General features: G+C 43.5%; 1 long non-coding RNA gene across 1 annotated transcript in view; it reads left to right on the top strand.

The window, feature by feature from the left end:
• The first annotated feature begins 2262 nt into the window (after window positions 1-2262).
• The window catches only part of LOC146766235 (uncharacterized), an 81978-nt gene continuing 57391 nt past the window's right edge, over window positions 2263-26849 (top strand). The window contains exon 1 of the long non-coding RNA XR_014958107.1: window positions 2263-9982. This is a non-coding gene — a long non-coding RNA (uncharacterized LOC146766235). The remainder of the gene's footprint in view (window positions 9983-26849) is intronic.

The following is a 26849-nucleotide window of genomic DNA, read 5'->3' on the forward strand; positions in this document are numbered from 1 at the left end:
GGAGGTGACCTTCCAGCCTGATTTGATAGGATTTAATGCTTGTTGGGAAGGTTTTGTTTTCTGTTTTTCTCCCTAACTTGTAGGTACAGGGAGGAAAAAGGAGGACAGATCTGGTGGATTCTTGAAAGAAACTGTTTTTAATTTAGTCACCAAGAATGATCTGCAGCTGCCAGGGAAATGAAAAGCAGATTATGCAAAGTCAAGACTTTCCCTAACAATGGGAGCAGTGTTATTGCAACACATAAAAGGCTGAGCAGAGAATTAGGGGTATCTATCAACTTTAATATGTTTAATTTAAAAAGGAACAGGTTGCACCAACAATTTTTTTTCCTACTTAATGAGACCCATTCATAAGTAGAATAACAGGATTTGCCTGTCACCCAGAAGAAATCATGCCATGTGTACTTTGGTGCAAAACTTGTGTTGATCGCAGTGATTTAGAACTTTTTCCAGCCCAGCTGCAGTCAGTTTGATGTCAGGATCCTTTCATCTGGAGACAGATGCACCCTTGGTAGAATCCTCAACACGTCTGTGTCTTTGTTCAGTCTCCCAAAGTACCAGCTAAAGATTAAAAATAAAAGTATACATGGATTATTGCATGTTACCCCTCAAAGATAACTGCTGCGAGGTAAGATTTGACTTATCCAAGACCTGGTAGCAGATTGTAGAAGAATCTCGAGTGCACAATGTGAATTTTGCATTTCTGTTCTGCCCGTGTTGGTGGGTGCTGGGTAGTGGCAGTGGCCATGTGGTGCTCCCCATGTCCTGAGCCATTCCTCTGCTGTAGCACTGAGAGCACTGAAGAGGGAAAAGGGTTTCTGTGTGTCTTGGATGAGTGTCAGGCTGGAGACAGGACCTGAATGTGTCTATTCTGCTGTGTGGACAGACACAGGCTGCTGCCACTGAGTTCCCCCTGCCACATTCTATTTCATAAGCACAAAGTGACCTTGATGGGCAGAAAGCTCCCAGGGCTGGCTGGGAAAAGCAGCAGAATCCTCTCTGTGCCTTGGGAAGGGGATCCAGGAGGATCCTCTCTGTGCTTCTGCTTCTCGTGTCTTCTGTACCTCACCCTGCCTGCAAGGAGAATCCTCCACACAGGAATTGTGGTGTTTCCCACATCTGCCCTCCTTGTGTCCTTGGACTCCTCACACATCACCAAGAAGGAGAAAGTAAGAGCAATAATGCCATGAGGATAATATTCCCTGGTACAGAGGAATGAGGTTCCTCATTCTGAATCTCCTTGTGTTTTCAAAAATAGGAATATCTTTGAAATATGGAATGGGCCAGGGAATATCCTGGCCCTCAATTCACAATTAAATCCATGCTAATTTTTTAATGAAATATAACAGAGCTAGCCAAGCCTGGAGAGAAGGAAACAACTGACAGAAATAGGTTGCTCCATGGATTAAGTGCTGTTGGGATGTGCAGATTTGGAAACTGAGACCTTTGTATTTACCAGAGCAATTCTTCTGAATGCATGGATGAATACAAACAGGTCATCATCAAGGAGGTGACAGTGACAAAGTATTGGTAAGCAAATCTGGGAAAATAGGGCTCAGAGAGATCAAGTGAAAGAAATTTTACATTTCTCTAGATACAGAGGTGAGAAAATGAGAAATTTGATCTTTCTATTATAATCGACATAAAGAATTACAGGGCAGCCAAAGGCCACAGAGCTAAACAAAGCTGTTCCCTTTAAGTTTATTTCAAACATCTCTCTGCTTCAGCTCTGTGTCCTTCAAGACCTTCTCTCTGTAATTGCATGTGGCAGCCTCTTTAGAGCTGGGTGCCGACTGCTGCTCCAAAACACACACAAAAATCAACAGGCAAGAAAGGGCATTGCAGCAAGTCCTTAGGAGGGATGTTGCTCCTTTGTTTCACAGGCAGGTCAGTCAAGGGGGTTAGGAAATGCCACTCTGTTCAGGGGCACTGCTCTCTTTGGCTCTGTGGTGGAGCACGGCCAGCACTCAGCAGCTCAATCCCTCTACCAGCTTCCCTGAGCTTCCATTAAGAGCTGACCTGGAGGGCAGCACAAATGGCCTTTGCTGCCCTGCCCTGCCTGGCTGCTGACCCCCAAAACCAACCTTGTGGCCAGGCAGCGTGGGACCAGAGCCCTCATTCAAAGGGGACTGGCAGCAGCGTGGGGCTGAACCCCACTGCTGGAATATCCCGGGCTGGAGGGGAGCCAGAGCTGAGCAAAGAACCCCCTGCAGCTGTGGGGGCACTGCTGCCCTCCAGCAGGAGCCCAGCAGTGCTGGCACCCAGCACCCAAGGGCTCATCCCCCCTCTGCCACCTGCACTGGGGAGATGGGCATGGCGTGCTGAATGCAGAGCAGCACTGTCCTCCCTCCCTCCTGCACAGACAAGCTCAGACTTTTTACTGGGAAGGTGGAAATATTTTCTTTGTCAGGCCTAAAATCCCCTGACCCTGCATAGGTTGTTAGGATGTCCTGACTTGCCCCTGAATGAAGTGATTTGGTCTTGGCAGCTCTGTGCAAGGAGCTCCTGGAGATGTTTGGGCAGGATGAGCTGTGGACTCGTCCCTCTATTTTTTCCTTACAGTGAAAGGAAAAGTTGGTGGGGTGATTTTTTCTCTGCCCCTTTTGTATTTTTCCATTTTTGAGGCAGACATGGGAAAAGAGGCCTTTTAGGAATTCTGGTTGGAGCATTCCTTTCTGATGTCAAAAGAAATTATTAGGGCTTGCCCAAAGAATCCAGTATTAATACAAGGTCAGACAAACTCCCATTATTTCTCTTGGACTTTCTTGATCCTGTGCATTCACTGAAGTTCGGCTTCATTGATTAGCAGTGCTCAGCCTAGATCTTGCATTCCTGAAGTGCTGGAAAGCCCTCAGTGCCAGAGGCTTTTTCTGCTGTTTTCCCAAGTGGTTTTCCCATATTGTACAGCAGGAGGAATGCCATACGAAGATGTTAATCCCTTTTGAGCTGTGCTCTAAACAAGTATGTGCAAAACACAGGGAAAATGGAGCAATACATTATTTTGCATTTAATTTTCCACCTCTATTGTCGTGTAGCCCTGGTGGAATGCTTGACATAACACACCTTGTGCACAGCTTGTCCACTGAACATCTGTCAGTCATCCTTACATTCACTTCAGAGAATACTCAGAGCAGAAAGTAAATGTTCTCAGATGTGCAGAATGTCACTTGCAAAAGAATGAATCTTTTTTCTGTGTTTACCATGGTGGGAGCAGGACACTGCTGCTCTCATTCCAGTGTTGAGAATGCTGAGTGCTTCCTCATCAGGACAAAACTGTTGAGGGCAACAGCAGAACAGTTGACTGTCAGTTCTCCATGTGCCCAACTCAGTCCTAGAGCTTCAATCCTACTGATTTCCTTAATAAATTCATCTTGATTCCCCCCCTTCCCCCCCACTATCATCTGGATTATATTCATTGCAGAAATTTCTGCTCTCAAACCTGAAGGATTCTCACTGTCATGCTCCATCTCCTGAACCTGGCTTGTTCTTCATGACACCTGTATTGGATTTTCATGTTGGGAAATTCCCATCTCCATGTGATAAGGCTCCCTTGGAAAGGACACAGAGGGTTATGCCAGAGCAGTGCCTCCTCCCAATAACTGATTTCCAGGTTTCACAATTCAGTTTGGGCTTTTTCAAGTTCTTCTCTGGTTGTTTCCAGATCTTTCAAAGACCTGAAAATGCAGCAACAGCAGGAAAGCACGTTTGCAGGACTTGTATGTAGAGTTCCTTTTGCTCTGCTGCCTGTTACTGGTGTAACAGAACCCCACACACTCCGTGCTATGATGGGGATTAAAAGCAGGTGGTTCAGAAAGAACCTGTATCACTTCCAGCCATCAGAGAGAGCTGTGCAGTGTCTCTAGGATGTCCCAAGATCCCCATCCCTAACGCAGGATATGTGAACTACAATGAAACATTAATTTAGCAATTCAAGAGCAGGTGCTGCTTTAATAGTTCGCAATAATTCCCATTCACAGAATCACAAAATTATTTGGCTTGGAAAAGACCTTTAAAGATCATCTAGTCAAACCTTCCCTGCCAACCACCTTCCATTATCCCAGGTTGCTCAAAGCATCATCCAGCCTGGCCTTGAACACTTTCAGGGATGGGGCAGCCACAGCTTCTCTGGACAACCTGTGCCAGGGCCTCACCACCCTCACAGGGAACAATTTTTTTCCCAATATCTGATCCAAATTTACCACCTTTCTCTTAAAACCTACACTTCCTGATGAACAGTCACATTTATCTTTCCTGTAGCCTCCTTCAGGTACTGGAAGGGGCTTTTTCTTGTAGTGTACCTAAATGCCATACCATGATGAATGATGAAGACTTCAGTGGGTAGGATTTTTCCACAGACTTCACCCCTTCAATCTTCATTCAATTCTGTTTTTACCCAGAATGAGGAAAAAAAAAAAAAAAAAAAAAGACTGAAAGACTGGTAAAACCAGAATAGTCAATAGGTCCACAATAGTGTAATCTTTAATTTCTCAGGTCTAAAGCACAAATAGGAGTGCAAGGTGAAGGCTGTCCTTGCAGCCCTGGTGTTCTGATCTGCTGGCACTGGGGGAACTCTGGTCTGGGAGCAACTTCTCTGACCCCTTGGTTCCCCTCCCATCCCTGCATCTCCTGACTGGCTGGATGCCAGCAATTAGAAACTAATTGAGAATCTTTCAAAATGCATCTTTTCCCCATTCCTTCTGCTCTGTTTAATCCTCTGAGAAGCCCAGCAGAATTCTTCACAAGGGATTTTGCACCGTGTTTGTGTTTGCTCAGTGGCTGCAGTTAAAGCAGGTGTCTCAGCAGATTGGGGCTCTTTGGGGACCTGGGAGGAACTCACATTTTTTGCTTTTTTCTCTGCTGCTCTGTCCTCCTGGGCACTCTCTGTTTTGGCACAAACTGGGATGGCACCTGCCTGCACAGGCGTGTCCAGGACCAGTACCTGCATTGATCTTAGTGGTGTGGAGATCAGGACATGGACCTGTAACACTGGCAGGCATTTCTGTACTTTTCCCTTACCTCAGCTTAGTATTGAATTCTGTTGCTATTGATAGCCTGGGAGTTTCCCAGAAGCAGGGAGAAGGTGGTTTCATCTCCTCACTGTCTCCTGGCCATTTTTGGATGCACAGTACCTGGATTGTCACATCCTTTACCTGGCAGTGAGGAGCCCTGCTCTGTGACCACCATTGCACCAACAGTAGCCAAAAATACAACACTGGAGCCAGGCAGTGCCTTGGGGAGCCAGAGATCCCCTTCTGCTTTTTAAGTCTTCCCCCTGACCTGCAAGCCATTCCTTCCTATTATGATCATTCCAGTTACAGATGTTTTCTTCCCTGCATCCAGCAGGGAGTGCAAACAATCATCTACCCCCTCCCTGCAATTTCTCCCCTGGCTCCGAATCTCCCCCCTGCTCACCCATCCTCCTGTTGCTTTTGTCTGGGCATTCCAGATTGCCAAGGGAGGGTCAGGAGTGTGTTGAGCCATCCTTTCCATCCTCAGCCTCTGCCAATTTCATGGAGTGTGGGCCAGACCCCACGTTATTGCTGTCACAACTCTTGTGGGTGTTGGCAGATTCAGCCCAAGGAAGAACTTTTTGAGCACAAGCATTTAAATGCCTGGTAAGTGGAAAACAAGGAACTGCCTTGCCATTTAGACCAAGATGCTCCCTAGAAAGGGGGAAGATGTCTGGAATAGGTTTTGAAAGCACAGAACAGGCATGGCCACCCTCATCCTTCCTCCTGCAGGGTGGCTGCTCAGGCGTGCCTGGGATTGGGAGGAAGAAATTTTGGGGCACTTTGCTTTTCCCCCTGTTTGTTCCAGTTCCCAGCCCATCTACCAGTGGAAAACCTGTTTGCATGGGTTTCATGCTCACCTCTGACAAAGCTCATCAAGAGATTTATTAAAGTAATGTATTTACATCGTAGTCTGTCAGGTGTCAATAAGCAGAATAAAGTTCTCAGGCACTGCAGTTATAGAGATCCAGCAATTAAAGCATTTGATGAAAGTATTTTATGGGGGTATATATTACCATTTGGTTCAATTATTCTGCCATTAAACATTAAGAATAATTGAACCAAATGGTGCCTGATAGAAGGAATACATCTGCTCTGATGAATTCCTGCCAAAAGGCACTTGGAATCTTAGTACAAGCATTTTGTCAACCAAGCTAACAGTATTTTTCTCTCCAGTTGATAAAGCAGGGCTTTTGAATCTTATTTATGACGTATAAATTGGCTAATTTGTTACTAATATCAAACAGCCCATAAGAATCAGGCAGTGTAATAGCTAACAAAATACTGACAGCTTCATCACTTGCTTACTGCATGGAGTACAATATATGCTCAATTAATAGAGTACAATTATCACAGAAGCTGTGAGCAAGAGCTAATTATACAGAAGCCAATCAAAACCAGCCCAAAGCAAGGCAGACTCTATTTCAAGAAACCTGAGAATTTTTTTCCTCTTTTTACTTTTTTTTGGACTCTTTTTTTTTTCTTATCTCTTTATTTTCCCCACCTCCATAAGAGAAAGGGGGAGGTGGCACCAACAGGAAGAAAAGTCAGCCAGGTTCCTGCCCATAATGCTGTGTTTCCAATTTCCAATAGCACAGGTTCCAATTTCCATGTGAAACAGAAAATCAGTGTTTTGCTGTTCAAACACATTGCAATTTTGATGTACCAAGGGATAACCAAAGTATAGCTACAGCCTTTCCCCAGGGTGTGAGAGACTTGCACCCAGGGACAGATGGGGACAGTTTAAAGGAGATTTAAGAGAAAATAACATCTTGATATGTATTTTGAAAAAAAAATTATGTGTTCAAGGGAGTGGGGAAGGGCAGCTTTTAATTATGGGATAAATAAAGCACTTGGCTTGTTAAATTCCTGATGGTCTCTTAAATACACGGTGGTTGCTAAAGAGAGAGGTCAATCTGCTGCTTTCACTGAAGCTAAAGGAAAAAAAAATCTATATGAAAACATGGATTTAATGGATTTTCCTTGGCCTTGATTTCCTGTAGCTCTCATACTCTGGGAAATGTTTGTCAGTCTTGGAAATATATAAAAAAAAAACAAAAACAAAAACAAAAAAAAACCTGGAGAAATAAAAAAAAATAATAAAAAGAAAAAAAACAAAAGAGCATTAGAGGCAAATCCTGTGAAGAGCCAAGAATTCTCCATTGTTTCAGAAACGGAGAATATTTTGAATTATCCTGGTTATATTCAGAAAATTAATAGTCATTCCTGGCCCTGGAATTACTTAATTTTCCATTAATGGGGGTTTAAATTAGAAATGTTGATCTTTTACCTACCACCACATTTAGAGACCACAAAATTAAATGTAACACCAACAAAACCCAAAAAAACAACCAACCAAAAAACAACTAACCAACCAAAACCAAAAAACCCAGCCTTAAACCACCTGAAATCCATGATCTGGCAGCCACAGGTAGCTTTCTGCTCAGTGGAGTCCTTTCTGGGATTAGGAAGCAAATTGTTTTACTCACAGGTTACTGGAAAAGAGACTTGTTTTTTTTCCCCCTCTGAGGACAATAATCTGCACTTGAAGTACTGTGGTTGAAGACTTATTTTTGCTCTTGAAGATAAATGACCATTTGGAATGGATGTTATTCACTGAAAGTTAGGAAATAACAGTTTATTCTGAAACCAAAGGAATAATGTCCTGGTTTTGATTGATTCACATGACAAAACCTGAATTTTCCTGTGGTACAGCCAATGCTTGTTTCTTCCCTGGAATTTTTTGCTATCGTTGTTTTGTTTCGATAAAAAGACTTTGGATGCATGAATTGTGACATTTTGGAAGCTGCTCTGTGTCCTGTACTGGACAAGAAGCTGTTGGGTTTCAAGAGAGTTCAGAGAGAGGTGGAGTCAACATTTTTCTTTCCTTTTTTATTTTTTCTTTTTAATTTTATACTGGAGTTATTCCCTGAATTTGCTGGCTGCAAAACCCTGTAACTCCCAGCCTGCAGCTCTGCATCCATGCATTCTGTTCTTGGTGAAAAACAAGGTTGTTTACCCCTGGAAGTGATCAATGGCTCCTGAGGGTTCTGCAAACACATCCCACAGCAGGAAACCACTTCAGCATGAGCTTTGCTGTAAGCAGAGATGGAAGGGAGAAGTTAGGTGCTGATGGGGTGTTTTTAGCTCTTTTTTACCTCTGAGAGGTTTATTTGACTTTCACCTACTTCCAGCTGTATGTAACTGGGACCTGCAGAGGAGTTTATTGCTCACACCAGCCTGGGAGAGCTCCTTGTCCCCCTGGACCTGGTTCTCAGAGCTGTCACCCAGCACTGCTGCTGCAGGATTGGACCCTGGTGCTGGTTTTGCTGGAGAGCTGATTCTGCACCTCAGCCTTAGTGCTGGCTGATCAGACCTGGTGGGAGTCTGTTGCCCTGATTTTTAAAAGTGTTTTCTTTTGTAGTTCTTTTGAAAGTTTTAAAGTTCTCATAAAACTTCTTTAGCCTTCTGATAATGTTTATGTATTTCTACTGGAGTTCCCACACGCTGTTCATGTAAATAATGATTGTTTTGCATGGGAGGAGAAAACTGATGGACTGTTTGTTTGACCAGTGTGGTTGGAGAGGTGGCAATTTCATCCTCCAATCCACTGCCACTTTTAGAATTCTAAGTATTGCTAAGTCAGAAATAAAATTGAGTATTTTTCTCTTTTAAACTTACCAAGCTTCTGTGTACCCAACAGAATAGCAACAGGAGTCCTCTCCACAGTTTAAGCTGTGCCCACTCTGTGTGCTCTGGCATCCCTCAAAGCACATCCACAGGGCTCAGGGACTACCCAGTGAGCTGAACATCTGCTCCAGGTCCTGAGAGGGCTGGGATTTGGGAGATAACATCACTGCTGCCCTGTGGCTGGGTTGGCCAGTGTCAGCCTGGCGTGGCTGACCCTGCAGGCTGGCTCTGAGGAGGGAGGGAGGGAGTGGGACCAGAGCTGGGGGCTCACCCCATGCCATGGCAGGGGAGGGGCTCATCCTCTTCATCCTCTTCATCCCCTTCAGCCCTGGGCTCTGCTGTGCTCCTGAGCAGCAGCAGCAGCTGCAGAGCTGTGTGGATGGGCAGTGCTGCTCACAGGAGAGGCACTGGGGTCCTGCCCACACCTGCCCTTTGTTCCTGGCTCCCAGCTGCTCTCCTGAGGTACCAGGACAAAACCCCTTTCTATTTCTTTGTACCTCAGTTTGCTATCTGCCAAGTGACATTGGTTTCTTTTGTAAAACCCAGGACTGAAGAGTGATATTCCTATTTACTGCTGTATGAAATTCACCATTGTTAGCTTATTCAATGTCATTTTTCCATGATTTAAAAAATACCCTTAGTGGTTGCATTTTTTTTCTTCAGATCTTTAGAGCTGTGAAGCCTTTTCATTTTCTCTGACAGCTATTTAAATCTAGCTTTTTTCAGTTGCTGGTATAAACTTCCAAAGCAGAATAATGTTGGCACACTAGGTTAAATGGTTACTGGATGTTCAATATCTTTGCACTTGCCAGTTCTCCAACAGAACTCCTCTAAACTCCAAAATGAGTTTTTCTCAGACCATTTATGACTAATCACATTAATCCTCTTTGGCTCTGATGCTGATAATGCAGCATTTCTGTGCTCTTTGTGAGACACAGATTGTCAGAGCAGCAGAGTCTGGAATGGACAATAATGCTCCCAAGCATGCAGCTCCCTGCTGAACCTCTGCCAACAGAAATTCCAGGGTTGGTACAATTTGCATGGAGGTTTGCTGTGTTGAAAGGATGGGGAAATCCTCCTGCAAAAGCACAACCAGCTTTTCCCAAGCATTTCTTGCCTTGCCTGGTGCCTGGGCAAAGCTGTCCAGCAGCCTTCAGCAGAGAGGAGTGGCCAGGGCTGGCTCCAGGCTCCTCTGCAGGCAAAACCAAAGGAGAAGTGAGACCGTGGCTGGGTTTCCTGGGCACAGAAAGGGAAGAATTGCTGTGAGCAGGAAGGAGAAGACTGTAAGTGTTGTTGGGGGCTGCTGGGACGGTTCTTTTATTTCTGATGCAGCTCAGAGCTTGTCTCTGTAGTGTTTCCTAGATGAAAATTTGCAAAGCGGGGACTGAATTTCATTTTCTATGAAGTTCCACTGGCACTGGATGCTTCCCCAGATGGGAAGAACCAGACAAGGCATTTTCCTGTCCAAATGAACCCCAGTTCATTTATCTACCTGCATGTGAGTCAGTGAGTCTCACTCTCAGCAGGTGCTAAAGCTTTGGTGGCCAGAGCTAACAAAGCTCTCAGTGATTTCCAACAAAAGGGAACAGAATCGTTTACTCCAGACACTCATTAGCACTGCCACCATTTGTCAGGAACACCTTGCAGCTCTCTCTGCTCCATGGTTTGCTCCATGATTGATATTCATGTTTCCACAAACATCCCTTGTCCTGTGGTCAAACTTCTCCCAAGGTTCAGGTCTTTGGCCGTGTGCAGCTGATTTTTTGGGTTGTCTTCTCCTGTTGGGGCATGAAGATGTATGAGTGACCCAGTCAAGTACTAATCAAGGTTTGAATGACTCCCAGTATCCTTCCTGTTCATTTTGAGTTGGGAATATATCAACCACAGAGCAGAACTGTGTTCCTCAGCAGTGTGTCACAATGATTGGTTGTATGGGTGTCACAATTCTGCAAGAAACACAGTAAGTTCTGCTCTATTGTCAGGAGTGCTGCCTCATGGGGAGACATTTGTAACTAAAACTGTTGCTCATTTGCAGAATCTGTAGGAAGAATGAAACCCTGACAGGAAATATGCTGGATAGCTGTCGTAATAAATTTGACATAATATGCATGACATGGATGGATAGATCATTGTTTGCCAGGCCTGGCAAATAAAACTGGTGTTGTGGAGTCAGAATTACAGGGGGAGAGAAACATTGTTTTACAAGGCATGTTTCAGAGAGGAACCAAATCTGAAACAGCTATATATTTTACTTGTGTTTAAATTGAATAATAAAAAAGGCTTGCTCAGAAATCTTACTGTGCCTGGGAACACACATTGTTTTTTTTGTTCTTGTGAACTTCTAAGTTTCCTACTCATAAATAGAAGCACCTGCTTTCTTTTTAATGTTATTAAAAGACATTAAAGAAGCTGGAATGAGATACCTAAGGAAGAAAGCAGAGAATCAGCAGTGTAGTGTTGTACCAGGGAGAGTGTTAGGACAAGCATTTTAAATTTCACTTCAGATATCTTGCTCCCATTCTTGGTGCTCCTGCAAATTCCCTGTGTGTCTGTGGCAAATTGCTCATTCTCTTTGGCCTGTGTTTTCCAAAGTCATCTAGAGGTTTGATGTTTGCATTTCCAGCTGGGTTGCTCCTGGAGGACCCGTGTGAAATAAATAAAATGTATGTAGCAGTTCCACTTTGGAGTTTTGTACCCTACCATTTATCTGTCTGCATCTCTCAAACCAGGATTATGTCTTATTATGTGCACATGTAATTTCTAGCCCAAACCAAATCTGAGCAGTTGGATGATATACAGCATTTACAAGTATACACATTTTCAATAAAGTACTGCAATGATGGGTAAAAGACATGAATTTGAATAGCTGGGAATTGCAGCTTGTAAAAACAGGCTAGAATTTTTAATTTTATTGTAGAAAATAGAGATTTCCTGTTCTGGAGATTTTAGTAAAATATCCCTGGAATGCAGTACCACTTCTGGCATGTACAGGGCTTGATTCTGAAGAGTGCCGTGCTATTTACACTTTGCTTTAAAAAGCAGCTGTGGGTCCATCCCAGCCACATCCAGACTTCATCCATAACTTCCAGCTGTGAGATTTAGGGCAGCAATTTTCCAAAGTTCTTGAGTGAACTAGGCTTCAAAGGCATCTTTAAACTCGCTGTGTCTTTTCTGGGAACAATTGCATCTCACCAGGGTAAGATGGGCTTTCAGCAGGCAGCTCTGGGTGAGCAGGGACAGCTGGAGGACAGAAAATATTCTTCCCAGAGGAAGTACAGGAGGTATTTTCTTCCCAAAGGAAGGGTAGATTAATTCTGGCCCCTACAGTAAGAGATGCAAAATCTAAGCAAGCATGGAAATTGCCCTCATTAAGCAGCAAAGCAATTTGCTGAGAGCAAACTGCAGCTGATGACATTTGGGGAGAGGTGAGGTCACTCTTGGAGTGTTGGAAGAAGGAAAACACCTATGGAAATGCTCAGTGAGCAGAGGCAGGCACAGACTCAGTCTCTCTTCCCCCCTGGTGCTGATGAGTGGCTCTGGGGCTCTCAGTGCTGCCCAGCCCAGACAGGACATCATTAAATATTCCTCACTTGTGGCTCTGTGCTGCTGTGACAGCAAGGAAAGTGAATCACTAAAAGAGAAGCTTGTTTTTCCTGTTCATTTCTACATTAAGGATCTTGGTGTGAAAAGCTCTTTTTTTTTTTTTTACCTTGGAGCAAAATTCTTGGGGAATATCCAAATATTCAGGCAGGAGGATTCTGTGTGCTGCCCCAGCCTGTGCCAGCTGTCCACCCAGCTGGGTCAGCGTGGGCAATACAAACTCAGAGCCCTTGGCCTTCCTCGGCCTCATCCTAAGGGATGAGATCACTTTTCCTGCCACAGAAGAAAGTTTAAGAGTGATTGCTGGGCACTGTCCTCTCCTGCCAGCATGGGATTGAGCCTGCCCTGGCACAGGTGCCCCAGGAGGGGCTGTGAGAGGAGGCAACTGAGGAATCAGCAGGGCAAATTCAGCAGGGAGGGACTGGGATGTGGAAACAGGCAATGCCAGTTCCTCAGGACATTCCCAAGGCTGCTCTCCCAGCTGGAGAGCTGTCACCAGGGTGGTTCAAGCTCCCTGCATGGTTCTCCTCAGAGCAGGAGAGGTGCTGAAGTGGCAGCCAGCCCTCCAGTTGATTTATTAAAAAATATGGATATTGATCTAGTACCGATATCCAACTGTGACGGACAAAAACTCTCTAGCAGTTTAAAGTTAGAAAGTGTGTGTTTATTGTGTGTGGGATGGCTCCCAGATCCACACCACAGCGTCCAGGTGATTACAGAGTCCTTTTATCCATACAAGCATTGAATACCCAAAATACAAATACATGTTCATAATTTTGGTACATCCCATTCCCCGCTTGGTATGCTAATCACTCCAAAAGTTATTAAGCATGCCTAGTTTGTTCCTTGAGATGGGTCAGTGGTCCTTTTCATAGGGAGGGGTCCCAAAATGAGGAAGTAAATGAAGTCTTCCTCCTTCTGACCTTTCTACCTTTTCAATGCAAATATGACAAATGAACTCTTGGTAGAACTCCCATTCCTTGTGCTCAATTTGTTTCAGAACAGAGGAGGCCCACAATTGTCTTATTTCTTAAAAGCAATTTGTCAGTTTGTGTATTCTTCATTATAAACCCAGCTAAATAAACATTGTGCTGACAAGCAATCAATTATTAGTTAACTACTAACTCCTAACTTCATCAAGTCCTACTCATTTATTATTATTATTTTAATTAACTCTAGTAAGGCTTATTTCTAACTAAAATCTTAGCTCCTCTAAAATCTCTAAATTCCTTAAAGTTTACGTTTCACAGTGACAACAGGGACTGAGCTCTGCTGGCTGCCCAGGAGGATGGAGCCCTGCAGGCAGGAGAGAGCTGGGGATCCTTCCCTGTCCCTTGTAGGCATGGCAATGGTTTTGGGATCATGTCAGGCAATGGTTTTGGGATCACATTGGGCAATGGTTTTGGGATCATGTGCTCTGCCCTGAATGTTTGGCAGGGTGCTGCTGGCACAGGGCAGGCAGGGAAGATGTCTCCTGAGCAGACAAATGACATTATGGAATTAGGTAGATCCAATGTCCGCTTCCATGCCTTTTCCAGAGTGTTTCCTCAGCCCTGGGGGCTGGCAGGCCAGGGAAATGGAGCCCTTGCTGGTGCTGTGTGTCTGTCCCAGCTCAGCACACAGGCACCCAGTGCTTTCATGTTGTTGTGCCCTGCCTCACCTGGAGTTTAATTATAACCAGGGCAATTCAGCACTCAGCTGGGGGAATCACCCCTCTGAAAGGGGGTGCACTCAGGAGTGGGGCTCTGCAGGATCCACCTCTCACAGCCTCCATCCCTGTTTGTTTGAGGAAAAGGGATCTGTGGTGGCCACCAGCACCTGTTTGTCAGTGCCCAGACCCCAGACAGCTGCCTGACAGAAGGACAAGGCTGACAGGAGAGCTGGATTTACACCTTTGGAAGGTTTCATGCTGCAGGTCTCTCTCCTTACAAACCAAATTTTTGGTTTTACCAAGGGGATTAGGAAGCCACCCAGACAGTGACTCTTTGGGAAGCCAGAGGACAGCTCCTATGTGCCTGGATAAAGGCCACCATCTCACCCACCTGCACAGCAGACACAGGGTCAGAGATGGCTTTTTTTAGCAGCACAGGCTGTTTTTGATGTGCCCACGGAAAATTGGGAGAGATAAATGTTTTTGCACTCTCACCAACAAGCTGTCTGTGTGGGGATGAAGGTCACCTTGCAACAACTCAGAGCAATTATCTGAAGGAGGTTAGATCTCTGTCCTCTGCCTTTATATTATTCTCATAAACTGCATTTTTGGCATCACTTAGAAGCCAGGAACATATCAAACCCGCATATGTCAAATGCAATTGGCATCAAATACCTTTCATCGAGCCCCAAGCCTCTTGGCGTCTTTTGAGCTCTGCACCCAGGAAAGTGGCTTGTCAGAGATGATTTTTCCAACTGAGGAAGCAAGTCACATAATGAGACAGTGTAGCTTCAGCATACACCTTCCAACAAGTTTCCCAACTGCTCAGAAACCAAAACATGAGCCTGAATAGTAATTAGCTCACGAAGGAAGCTGGGGATACAAGGAATGTATGAACTGTACTAGCAAAGCATTTATGGCTCCTCATTACCATCCTCCAAAAGCCTTTCTGTCTGCATTTCCCATTTTCAACAGCCAAGATCATGGAATTATAGAAGAGAAACAAAAAAATCCAGCTGTGTCAAGCGGCCCAAGCATGATCACTGCAGGAAATTACCAGATGTGCCAGGTGCTGTGCAGATGTGCTCAGCACTCAGGAAAGCCTCGAGCTGCTCACAGAGCTGCTGCTTCTGGGTTTCACAGCAATCAGGAGATATTTTTTCTCCATCCAGGATGCCACTTTTCCCAGGCTGGGACAGCACATGTGGTTAGAGGGGAATGCCCACGAGTTTCTGCACAGTATTTGGATTTGCTCACGAGTAACTTTGTTGGGTTTTTTTACATTTCTTCTCCAGAGCAGCAGAGGGTGAGCACTGACCTGGGAACAAACAGTCACCAGATACAAAGATATTGTCAAAGGTGTCAAGGACCCTTTGCTGATGTCAGCTCTGAGTTCCCCAGGTGATGGAACTCAGCCCCACTGAGTTTTCAAGGGTTGCCTGTTATAAAAAGCTGAACTCCAGAAAGGCAGCTTGCAGAGCTGGATGCTGTTTTAAGGGGCTCTCTGAAATAAGTCAGCCTTGCTCTTGGTAGTCATAGGTCTCACAATGCCTGAACAACACATATTGCAGGTATTTTCCTTTTTTCTTTTTATTTCCCCCCCTTTTTTTTTCCCTCTGAGTTCACATAGTTTCAATATTCTGCACTTCAGTTTTATTCCTTCTCTTCACAACTGCTCAAAGTATCAGGGGAAGAGTCTTTATCTTTCTTTCATGGTTATTTTTGAGGTCCTTTATATGTGTTTGTTTTCTTATTTAAGACTTGGCTCAATTCCCCAAGAAGGATAAAATGCTTTCAGGACTCACCTTTCTTCTCTGATGTTATGAGGAATCAATCATTGCATTATCTTCTCTAATTATATTTATTAGCTTTTATTTTCCAAGATAAAAAATAAGTATGTTTACAAAAGCTCTTGGCAGTGCTGGAAGATAAAGTATGGAAAGGGAATGAGCACTGACACACTTTTCTGGACAGTCAGATGTGAAAGCATTAAATTATATGAGCCTCCAGGAGAACTTGACTTGGAAGAGTTTCCAGTAAGAGACAAATATTGTAAAAAATGTTATTAATTTTTAGTAATGGTATACACTGGAAGCTGAGCTTCCCCCAAAAAGGTAGATTTAGCAATTAGCACAGAAATTTGTGGACAGATTGTCTGTGAAACTGCCCAAAACTTAGATAAAGTCCGAAATGGCTCTGGCCTGCTCACACAAACACCCTTTTCATCTGCACACAAACCCTGCCTTCCCCCCGCTGCTGTGACCTCTTCATTAAGCCACCAGAAGACACTTTGCCCTTGCCTTTCCCCACTCATCAAAGGTTCTTTCTTCTCTGCCCTCCTCAAAGCCTAAAACCAGAAAGAAATTATGCATTCTCCCTAATTAATGGGTTGACTTTTAGAGTAATAATTTATGTCTCCATGTCCTTCACCACTGTGAGGTTTCTGTGCTTGTTAGTCTGCTCCTTCCCTGTCTGAAATGTTTGGCTGCTGGTTCCAGTGGTGGCCAGCCCTGTGCTGTGGACTCCCAAGGGTGAGATGCTGAATTTCTAGAATTGGTGGTGTCTGAGTTTCTTCTGGAGTTTGATTACACTGCTGGGAGGAAAGGAGCAGGGAAGCAAAAAATCCCAGCCCTGATGCATGCCCAGGGTCAGGCAGCACCTCAAACACCACCAGCAATGACTGGGGTGCCTCCCAAGTCTCTGCTGATTATTTAAAAGATTGCTTTTGTATAAAAATGACTTGCAGGATCTGACTCAAACTGATAGTTGCTAATAAGATGCCAAATGAGCAATTGTTTAATGGTCTGACACAGCAGAAATTATTGTTGTCCCCACTTCATGCTGTTAGCACTGATTCATCAAGGTCTGAGGTGGTGGAGCTGCAGGTCCTTTTCAGGTGTTCTCAAAGTTTCTTTTTCCCAGGGGATCAGAGATGTGTGCCCTGACCTAATACAAAATCTACAGTAAAACCCACAAATTTCCTCTGTCAGCCATTAAATGAGCAGTGCTGTTTAAGCAGCAGTTGTGTTCTGAAATGCTCCTTCAAGGACTTGTTGGATCAGTTATGTTAAATTTGCAGAGCAATAGTGTCTGTAATAGACTTGTGCTGGGAGAGTAACTTGCCCTACTTAATGTATTCATAGAAAGCTACAGCTGTAGGTTTTGCTTTCATACAGGTCAAGCAGGGGGAATCACTGCTGAATCAATGTACCTAACTCCTCCAACACCCAAATTTACAAAGAATACATTCCTTCTAAAATTTTCTATCTGCTTTTTTTTTTTTATTCAGTCTCACCAGAGCAAATTCACATCAGGTGAGCCTCTAAAAAGTCTGATTTTCTGCTCCCCTTGACTGCACAAGATATTCAAAAATTAATGAAAAAGTGACACCCATCTGGCTTCCAGGGCATCACTTTTATGACTGCATAAATTCTCCCAGGTCAGCTCAAAACCAGTTCAGGGTTAAAATCTCATCCAGTCACCTCGATTAAAAACTAATTTCTCTAAAGTATATCCTATATTAGAGCCTTTTCATGCAAATAAATAGCCAAGGGCCTCATTCTCTCCTTCTCTATTAGTTGTGCATGTCATGAATTTGAACAGAACATTTTGTCCTGTATTCTAATTACATGCATTATAAAGAAAAATCTATTCCTTGCATACATATTATTAGGAGCAGTGTGGAGGCACCATTCCATCAGGGTGGCCGTCATGGTGGCTCAATCTGATATTGACAGTTTAATCATTTTGTTTCATAGGAGATTAAAAGTCATATGATGGCTGTTCCTCTGTGGAGCAGCCAGCGAAGCCAATTGAAGTCAATCTGTGCCTAAGTGCCTTTTCTGCTCTGAAAACAGACTTGCAGTTTACAAAATATATAGGTAATTATCAGTGGCTATGGAAGAATGATAAAAAAATACTGGCCTGATGGCAGAGTAAATAGGGCTACTGTTAAAAAAAAATAAAATAATGCTCATTTTGCTGACAGCTGTGCTGCAGCACATGCACATGAGGACTATCTTAGTTGTTTGCTAATGTATTCATGTACATGATCATTAGCAGCTTTAATTCCCTTCACTTCATCTCACTGGAGAAGCATGCAGCAATTGATACACCAGACAGCCTCCTAACACCTATTGCAATTAAAGTTGCCTTTTATCAAAGGAGAGCATCACCTCCTTGGAAAGATGCTGAGAATTTCAATAAACACAGCAAAATATTAGACCTCTACGCTTGTTTATTTTGGTTTACAACAGCCTGAATTAACTTCCCAAGGCAAGATGTGATTTAGCCTCTGTCTTTCAAGATGCAGCCTGGGAATAAGGAGTGTTAAGCTCTATCCATTTTTGGTTTCTCAGTGTGAGACACCATACAAAGGGTTTTTAAGGACTGGATCATGTTCTCCAAAGATCAGTCCTCTCCAAAACATCACAGATGGGACACCACAGATCTCCTGTTGCCTGAAGTAATGTTGATTAGAATGAAATCCCAATGGATCCTGCACCTCCCAAAGGACAGGACTGTATTTCTAAGAAGAAATTTCTAATTTCTGAAATTCAGTGTGGGTCTTGTGTGACTGTAGCTCCAGGGTGAATGTGAATAACTCTGTACCTGCACCAGGTGATATGGGAGGGCTGCCAGTGTGTGTGTGAGATATAACCTGACTGTCTACGTAGCTGTTGATTAAATTTATTTCTACTCTGGGACAGTACAAGAACTTGTTTTGTTTTTGTTTTTTTTTTTTAAATCACTCAATATAGTCTTTTTCTCTAGTATGTTTCAGACATGATAAATACCCTGTATCTTCCAATGATGACCTTAAAAGTTGAGAAAGATCAATAACTGTCCACCAAGAAATTTGTAACTTGACTCCCTTGAGTGCTTTTCCTTCAATGAAGCATCTTGAAAAGTGTAAACCAGTGCTCAGTAACTGCCTTGTTACTGTAAGAGTGCTGCTTTTGAGGCCACAGATTAAAAAAAAAACCCAAACCAATAATTGATAAAATAGCTTGTCTCTGAAATTCCTCTTGGAGTGGACAAAATGTAATTATTTTTATCTCGAATCCCTCTTGCTGCAGTGCCAGGAAGGTGCATTTCAGCACAGAAAGGGAGATTTCAGCACAGAGCTGTTGGAGATTTTCACTGTGCAGGTTCCTGGGGTGTTTTGTTGTGCAGTGCCAGGATTGGATGATCCAGGGAGGCTCCTGTCCCTGTGTCTCAGCTCTTCTGTCTCTCTGAAGCCATGCTTAGCAAAGCCCTGGCACAAGGGCTCGACAGGAGCTGGGGAGAAGGTTTTATTGCACACTGAATGTCTTCCTGCTGGAAGAAATATTCTGGCTGCAGCTCCCAAGCATTAACCTTTCACTTGGCTAAATCAGCCAGAATTGCCTCTGAGCTGTCAATGTTTGCACATAGGAGCAGTAATTATGAGAGCAGGATCATTCCCACTCTCTAGCAGAGTGCAGTCCTCGAGTAAATGAATTGTGATTGGGAAACAATTGGATGGTGGAGATGTTTCTAAGGAGAGCACCTTATTGACATTATTTTCAAACTAACAGGACACATCCTTGCAGTGCAAATATTGCTTTCTTTTGCAAATGTGAAAGAGTTATTACCTACTGCTCTGTGAGAGGACAGACCTGCCACTGAGATAATGGCAACTTAGTGTTTTATTGTGAATCCTTCCACAAAGACTCGGTGACGTTTATGATAGCAATTGCATAGACAACCCATTCTTCATTTCCAGTGTAACTAAATTACAAGTGACAGCAATATAAAGCATGATATTTAATTGCCTCAATGAGCATTGACTTCCCTGAGCACGGATTATGCACTCCCTGGCTGGCACTCCCCAGGGGTGTGTGTCATTCTGAGGGGCTGCGTTTTGGGGTTCCACTGGCAAGAGTTCTGACCTCCTGGAAATGTCTCCTGTGAAAGAGTCTTTAAAATGCAGTTTTTTGTGAAGGGTTTTGGATGCTGTTCTCTCCCAGGTGTCTGTACTCAGCGTGACCTTGGCAGCACCAGCAGAGGGGAGGAGGCAGCATGATGTGAGAGATGTTCCCCAGTGCTGCTCATCCTTCCGGTGAATCCCAGGGTAGCCTGCACATCAGAAATGTAGGGAAGCAAGACAAGGCAAAACCAGCTTTGAGGAGATGAGAAACTCTGTTGTGGGAGGTTTTCAGGAGCAAATTAGCCAAGCATCTGCCACTGATCCTGTGAGAGGATCAGAGGTTCCCTTCCCAGAGCCATTGATCTGGGCTCTGTGGAAGACCACACTGCTCCTTCAAGGATTCCCTTCTCTGACAGCAATTCCAAGTAGCCAAAAGCATGCATAAGTGCTAAGAAGTACATCTGGAAATTTAGAAATACATTAGCCCTTCTTAACCTGGAGGTCTGGGGGTGCCTCTGACAATAATAATCTGACATATCTACAATCAGTGCAGCCAACTGTATTTTACAAATACTTCTGTAAGTCAATAAATAAGACATCTCTTATTCATCCTTATTCACCCTTATTCATATCTCTTATTCATCCTTATTCACCCTTTAAGTCTTTCTGCAAGGAGAAATTCTTCGTATTCAGGAGCCCAAAGCATAATAAAGCCTTCAGATGTTTTTTTATGAATCAGAAATTACTGGAGCTATAACTTTTAAGAGGGCACTGAAGTTTTAGATGATGTCCTAAATTATTTAAAATCATATAAAGTGTAGTGCCAGTAATTATTTTCAAATTTAAAATGACACTTATAGAGAATGTGTTGATAATCTCTTGTGTTCAGGCTGTGCATGGCATGTACATAACACTGTGCAGTTATAAAACTTTTAGTGGGATCATTTAATAAATTCTAGTGTGTGTTTCTCTGCTATAACTATACCTGATATAAATATCTGATGTATGTTTATCTGTATTGGATAAAGATACACCTAAATATCTTAATTGGAAAATATTCCTATGCCAGCTTTCTACCAAGACCTTATTAAATGTGGATACATGGTGGCCCATTTTGGCATGTGGATATATAAGATGATTTTATTTCAAGAGCACAGAGTTCCGTAAATGTCCTCTAAGATTTATCTGCCCTAGAGACTGAGTTAGTTTTTGATTGATTTCTAGAATTCCTGAGTTAAAGATGCTTTAAACTGATAAATCCAGCTTGTACAGACACTTGGGATCCTATTAGACATAGAAGTAAAACACAAATAATTTTAAACTGACTGATTTGGGTTCATTGTTTACAGATTTCTACATGGAAGGGATTTGTCCTCTGCTGCATATGTGCTTGTTTCAGAAAGAACAATTTCCTTCTGGCAGAATTGCTGTGGCCCTTTTTGTGAAGTCCAATCTGAGGACAGGTGAAGTGCCCAGCACACATTATTGCAGTCAGTTCACCAGTGCATTGTGAAAACTTTGGGTGGCACTAGGGTTGCACATTTTTTTGTCATGAAAATGGGGCATCAAAAATCTCCTGTGTCACAGGCAATGTTCTGTTCTGACTGATGCTGTGCAGTTTTCTGACTTATTTCACTACTTTGTAATTCAATTCTCTGACTACTGTGTTCTCTTTTTGATTCAAAACAGGAAAGGTTAGAAAGTGGGTGGCAATTGCAAGTAGTCTGTGGGAAGAAAAATGTAGAATTTTTTATCAGTTGGATGTAGATCCACTGATTTTTTGGACTCCTTTGGTTTAGTCAAGGTTAGACATATCTCCTGAGGACATGTTGCTAGAATGTAAACCAAAATCACACCACAGAGATTAGTATCCAGAGAGATGTAGGCTGAGTGTGTCTGTGACAAATGTGGTCATGAGGAGGAGAAACAGAAGGAATTCACTGTGTCTGAATTCTGTGAGTCTTCAAAGAATGTTTTGACTCTAATGCTGTTTTCTTCTTTTTTGATGCTGAAGACAGCTTCATCTTCCTGCAAGAAATAATCTCAGAGAGATGCATGGGTTCAACCTTCTAGTGAGTTTTTCATCCCCAGGTTCTACAGAGCAAAGAGATCATCCAGCTGCTATTCAGGAAAATTTATTTGATGTAAAAACTACCTGGCTAAACCTCTAAACCTGTATTTGGAACACTGTTGCAGGATTTCATCCTCAGCATTTCCCCTACTCTTAAAGTGGGGCTGTGTCAGAATCTGTGGTATTGATGATTCTGAGGTTGTAAAAAGTCTGTCTTTCAGCCCCCTGCCAAAGCAGAAGCCATAATTGGTCTGTGCTGGTTTCCAGGTTGTTTATTCTGTTTATCTCTCACATGTTCTGCTGCCCTGCCCAGCTCTGTCCTGCAGGGCAGCGTGTGGGGCTCTGCCCTCAGTGGGATGTGACAAACATTAAATACCAGAAACTCCCTGGGCTGCATTTACAAGAACGTGCCAATATCTGTCACCTACGTTGGACAGTGTGTCCCCAGCCTGAACCAACAGAAAAATGCCAACACCACAGTGAGACATGGAGGGCATGGAGAAGGAGAAAAAGGACAAGGCACACCCAATTTCCTCCATCTTGTCCCCTTTGGACCCCTCAACTAGAATCCTAAAATTTTACTTTTGCACCCATGCCACACTTAATTATTACTGATATCAAACACTAAGAGCTGGTAATTCATCCTGTAAGACTGAAAACTCTTTTCCATGGACAGAGACCACAGACAGTGTCTCTGGGGGCTCTGTCCAGGGGGGTTCCTGACCCCTGCCAGGGTCCCAGACCTGCCAGGGCAGCCAGAGGGAAGCCCTGGATTCCCACAGGGCTGCCTTAGTTGGTTTGTGGAATTAATTAAAATTAACTGTTTTGGCAGCTGTGGTGCTCCATGCCTGACTTGGCTCAGCTGCAATGTGCACATCAGAGGCATGGTGAGGGGGAAAGCCTGGCAGAGAGAGACTGGAGGAATCATTCTTCCTTCAAATCCATCAGGTGATAAAAGATCCACCTTTTTTTATGGCTATCATTGGTGTGAATCTTCACATCAATAGCACATTAATATTGGATATAAGCCATGCATTGTAGGCCAGAGGTGCAGGCAAGTTATTTTTCACAGCAAAGCAATCTTGCCTCTGGTTATGTGACTGCCTGGGCTGGGTTTGAGCATCCCTAGGACAGCACAGAGCAGCAGTTTGCTGGCAGAGTCTGATTCTGTGCATTCAGAGCCTTGGTTTCACTGCCTCAATCCTAGCAGCTCCTAGCAATTCTGAGTCTGGGAAACCTCTCCCATTTTTCTTCAGGATACCAATACCTTCAAGCAGAGAAATACACTCAGGTTGCAAAATGCTACTCATGGAAGGAACCTGAACTAAACATTATCTTATTGAGGAGAAGGGCCTTTATTTGGTGCTGGCTAAAGCTTCTTTAAATGGACAGCAAAGGTTTCTCTTGTCATGGAGGAACATTTAGTTGGTGCAGGAACACATCTGTAGTCTTGCTGTGATCTTAAAGGGACATTTTGGGGTAATTCTGGGAGAGAGAGGCTTATGGCATCTTCACCTCCCCTGACCAGTGCAATAGAGCACCCCAAATCAGAAAAAAACTGTTTCTTATCACCCCACTTTTCTGCTAGCCTTAGTGAAAAATTACTTCACACAGTTACTCCTTTTGCTCATCCCCACTTTCACTTGCAGAAGAGCAGATCTTCTGTCCTTCATGGAATTAACATTTTTACTGATGTGTTTTGTAGCAAGAGCCCTGACAAAGCTCATTTCTTCATGTAGACCATAAACTTGATTTACATCCATTGCAGGATGTGGCAATAGGTTTGATTAACCATGACCACTTCTCTGGGGAGCCTGTTCAGTGTTCCACCACCCTCTGGGTGAAAAACCTTTTCCTAATATCCAGCCTAAACCTGCCCTGACACAGCTTCATGCCATTCCCTTGGATCCTGTCACCAGATCAGCCCCTGAGGAAGCTGTAGGCTGATCAGATCCTCAGGTCTGGATTTTGTTGAAGCTTTAGGTGTGGTTATGGAAGCTGGAGGTGTGGAAGGTTCAGTGCAAGGCTGGAAACACAAGGAGATCTTCATCAGTGTAAGAGAAGTGGTATGACCTGAAATCCTGGTAAGACCAATGGTAGCACACTTGCTTCATTGGACAGGCTGCTAGAAATGAAAAGACTAAAAATTCTGATTTCTTGTTTATTGTTCTGCTTGTTGCTTTTAGTAAAGCCAGGGGGAATTGTTCCAAGTAACAGTGAGCAGCCCCAGTCCTACTGCTGTCTCCTTGGCAGTGCATCATTGTCTCTGCTCTGGGGGCTCTCAGAGGATGCAGGTTTTGCTGCCCACTCAGTCATTTTGATTTGTTACTCCTCAGCTGGGATCTCAGTTCCAGCTCACAGAACTGAGAAAGAATTTTTAAAGGTGGCATGTGAGCAAATTTTGTTGGCATTTAAATATGCATGTAATTTCTACAGGGCTTTGGAAAATTTTGCTGTAGCTTACAAATGTTATAACTTTAAAATGCCAACCTGATTGTAATTATAATGCCCCTTTCTCATGTAAGCTGCAGAGGAAAACAATTCAATTTAACAAAATCACTCACTGTTTAAACAAATGGGGGAGTAATTAAATGTAATGGATACAGTGGTTTCTGCACCAGTCTATGAAGTCTCTAACGAAATCTGCAACTCCATCGTGAAGCAGTGACAGATTAAAAATGAAAAAGAAAAGAACAGTAGTCATTACTTTTCTGATCTTCAACAAAAATGTGCTCTGCTCCATCTGCTAGTTCTGCAGCTGTGGTTAACTAATAAACAGTATTCCCAGCCCTGCACTAACTGCATTTGATGTGGCTGGTGCACAAACAAAGATGTCTTGGCAGGATAAGGTGCTTTATGATTTGTTAAAGAAGAGCAGCCTTGTCAGTTTGAGATTCAATGGAAGCAAAGGGAGAAGCTTTGCCTTTGATATATGGAAAAACAAACAAGCCAAAAACCATTTTGTTCACAATTTTCTGAAACTGTAAAACATAATATAGAGTAGTAGTAAGAACATGCTCGAGGCTGTGGAGGACTAACATCAGCTTTAAGAGCACCCACAAGCTGTGGATTTCATTTTCCTTTCCTTTTCCAGTGTATCTGGTGGGTTAAACCAAAGACACCCCTGAAGTGCTTCAGAAATTTTCTCAACTTACACCAATACTTTTGTCTTGGGCCTCTCATTGCTCTGGGTGGAAGGCAGCTGGCACAGAGAATTCTGTGATCTGAAGGAAACAGAGCTGCCTTTGGCCTCTTTCCCTCTTGCTCCATGCTCCCAGCCTCAGTGGAGATCCCAAAATTGTGAAGCCTGTGTCCAGGAGCCTTGCTGTACTATAGCCTGGACACATGGGAAGCCCACTGAGAGCAAAACTTCAAAAGGCACTGCTACTGTGCTTTTCACAATGTCAAAATTTCTAAGGAAGACATGATTTTTCAGAGATTTTCCTTCCCACAGCCTTGACAGGAATCACAAGTAACATATTAGTGTGAAGCAGAATCTCTTCTCCATTGGATCAGCTGTGTCTTCTGTAGTCTAATCTTAATTCACAAAGTTTAAAACACTTGCGTGTCTTGGTTCAAGGATGCAGCAGATAATGCAGGTGCAAGGTTTCTCCTCCTCTTGTTATGCATGGATTGAAATGGTTGGTTTCAAAAGTTAATTGCTCTATTGTTGTCACAGAGTTGTGCCTGAAGCCTCAGTGAGATTTTCTCCCCTCTGGCAGATATTGTTTGGCCAAAGTGGCTGTGAGATGTGCTGGCAGCCACAGTGTTGCTTCAAGCCTGGCATCAGGCTTTGAAATAAAAGAGGAAATGCTTCTCACAGAAAACTGCTCTGTCTGAAATACTGCAGTGTTGGCAATAGGAAAGCAAGGAGGTATAATTCTGCTGTCCCTTGCATTCATTCTTCAACCATATAAACCCAGAGAGAGAGGATTTATGTAAGACCCAGTCTAAATGGAGATTTTGGTATTTCTTCTGAGAAAGAATGATTGTTGCCATCCTTAGAAACCAAAGTGTTTACACTGACCTAGCTACATAATGAAGCATGAATAAATATTTGTTAGTACCTGACAGAAGTGAACGAGGGGCCTTTCCTGCTTTTTGTAGAAGATGTGAAACTGAAGCAGGGGACAGTGAGTGACCAGGGTGGAGGAGGACAAGGTTCTGGTCCTTGCTGCCATTGCTGCCAGAGGCAGCAGCAACCTGAGGGCATCTGTGCCCCTCCCCAGCTGTCCAGGGCAGCCTTGAGAAAACTCTGCTGCTTTCCCTTCCAAATGCTTCATTAATCCCCAAGCCTTCAGCCACTTGCACCTGATTTTTTTTGCCTTTATGAATAGCTTTATTCAGCTCAGTGAGCCAAGACAAGTTTAGGACCCAGACTGCAGCTCCTGGGCTCTCTCTGGGTGCACAGAGATCCCCAGGAGCAGACCCTGCCTGAGGTGACAGGGCCTTACCAAATACAGATGACATTGAAATTCTAGAATCAGGAGGCAGATGGGGAGAACTGTGTTTATAGGAAAAAAAAAAAAAAAAAAAAAAGGTAAGCCAAAACATGTTTATATTTATCAATATATAAATATCAAGATATAAATGCATATAGGTACACACAGCACAAGCCCACACAGAGAGTCACATCAGGCCTTGGTCAGTTTGTAAATTGTAAGTGAACCTCAGGAGGGCCCAGCTCCTTGGTGTTGTACATACAGCAAATTTCAGACGAACACACAGCCCAGAGCCTTTCTTGGGACACAACATGGAAAAGCAGAGAAAAAGAGACTGGTCTTTCTTCTCTTATAAGTTTCTCTCTTTTGGTCTCTCAAATGTAAAATTAAAGCTCCTCCAATACAGTAAAAACTACCCCACAGATGAGGCCACATATTTGGTCCATGTGGCTCTTCTGCAGCTGTCGTCTGTGCCTCCCCAAAACACATCTGAGAG

Source organism: Lonchura striata, chromosome 12, assembly GCF_050655825.1.
Source record: "Lonchura striata isolate lonStrDom1 chromosome 12, ASM5065582v1, whole genome shotgun sequence".
Lineage (NCBI taxonomy): Eukaryota > Metazoa > Chordata > Aves > Passeriformes > Estrildidae > Lonchura > Lonchura striata.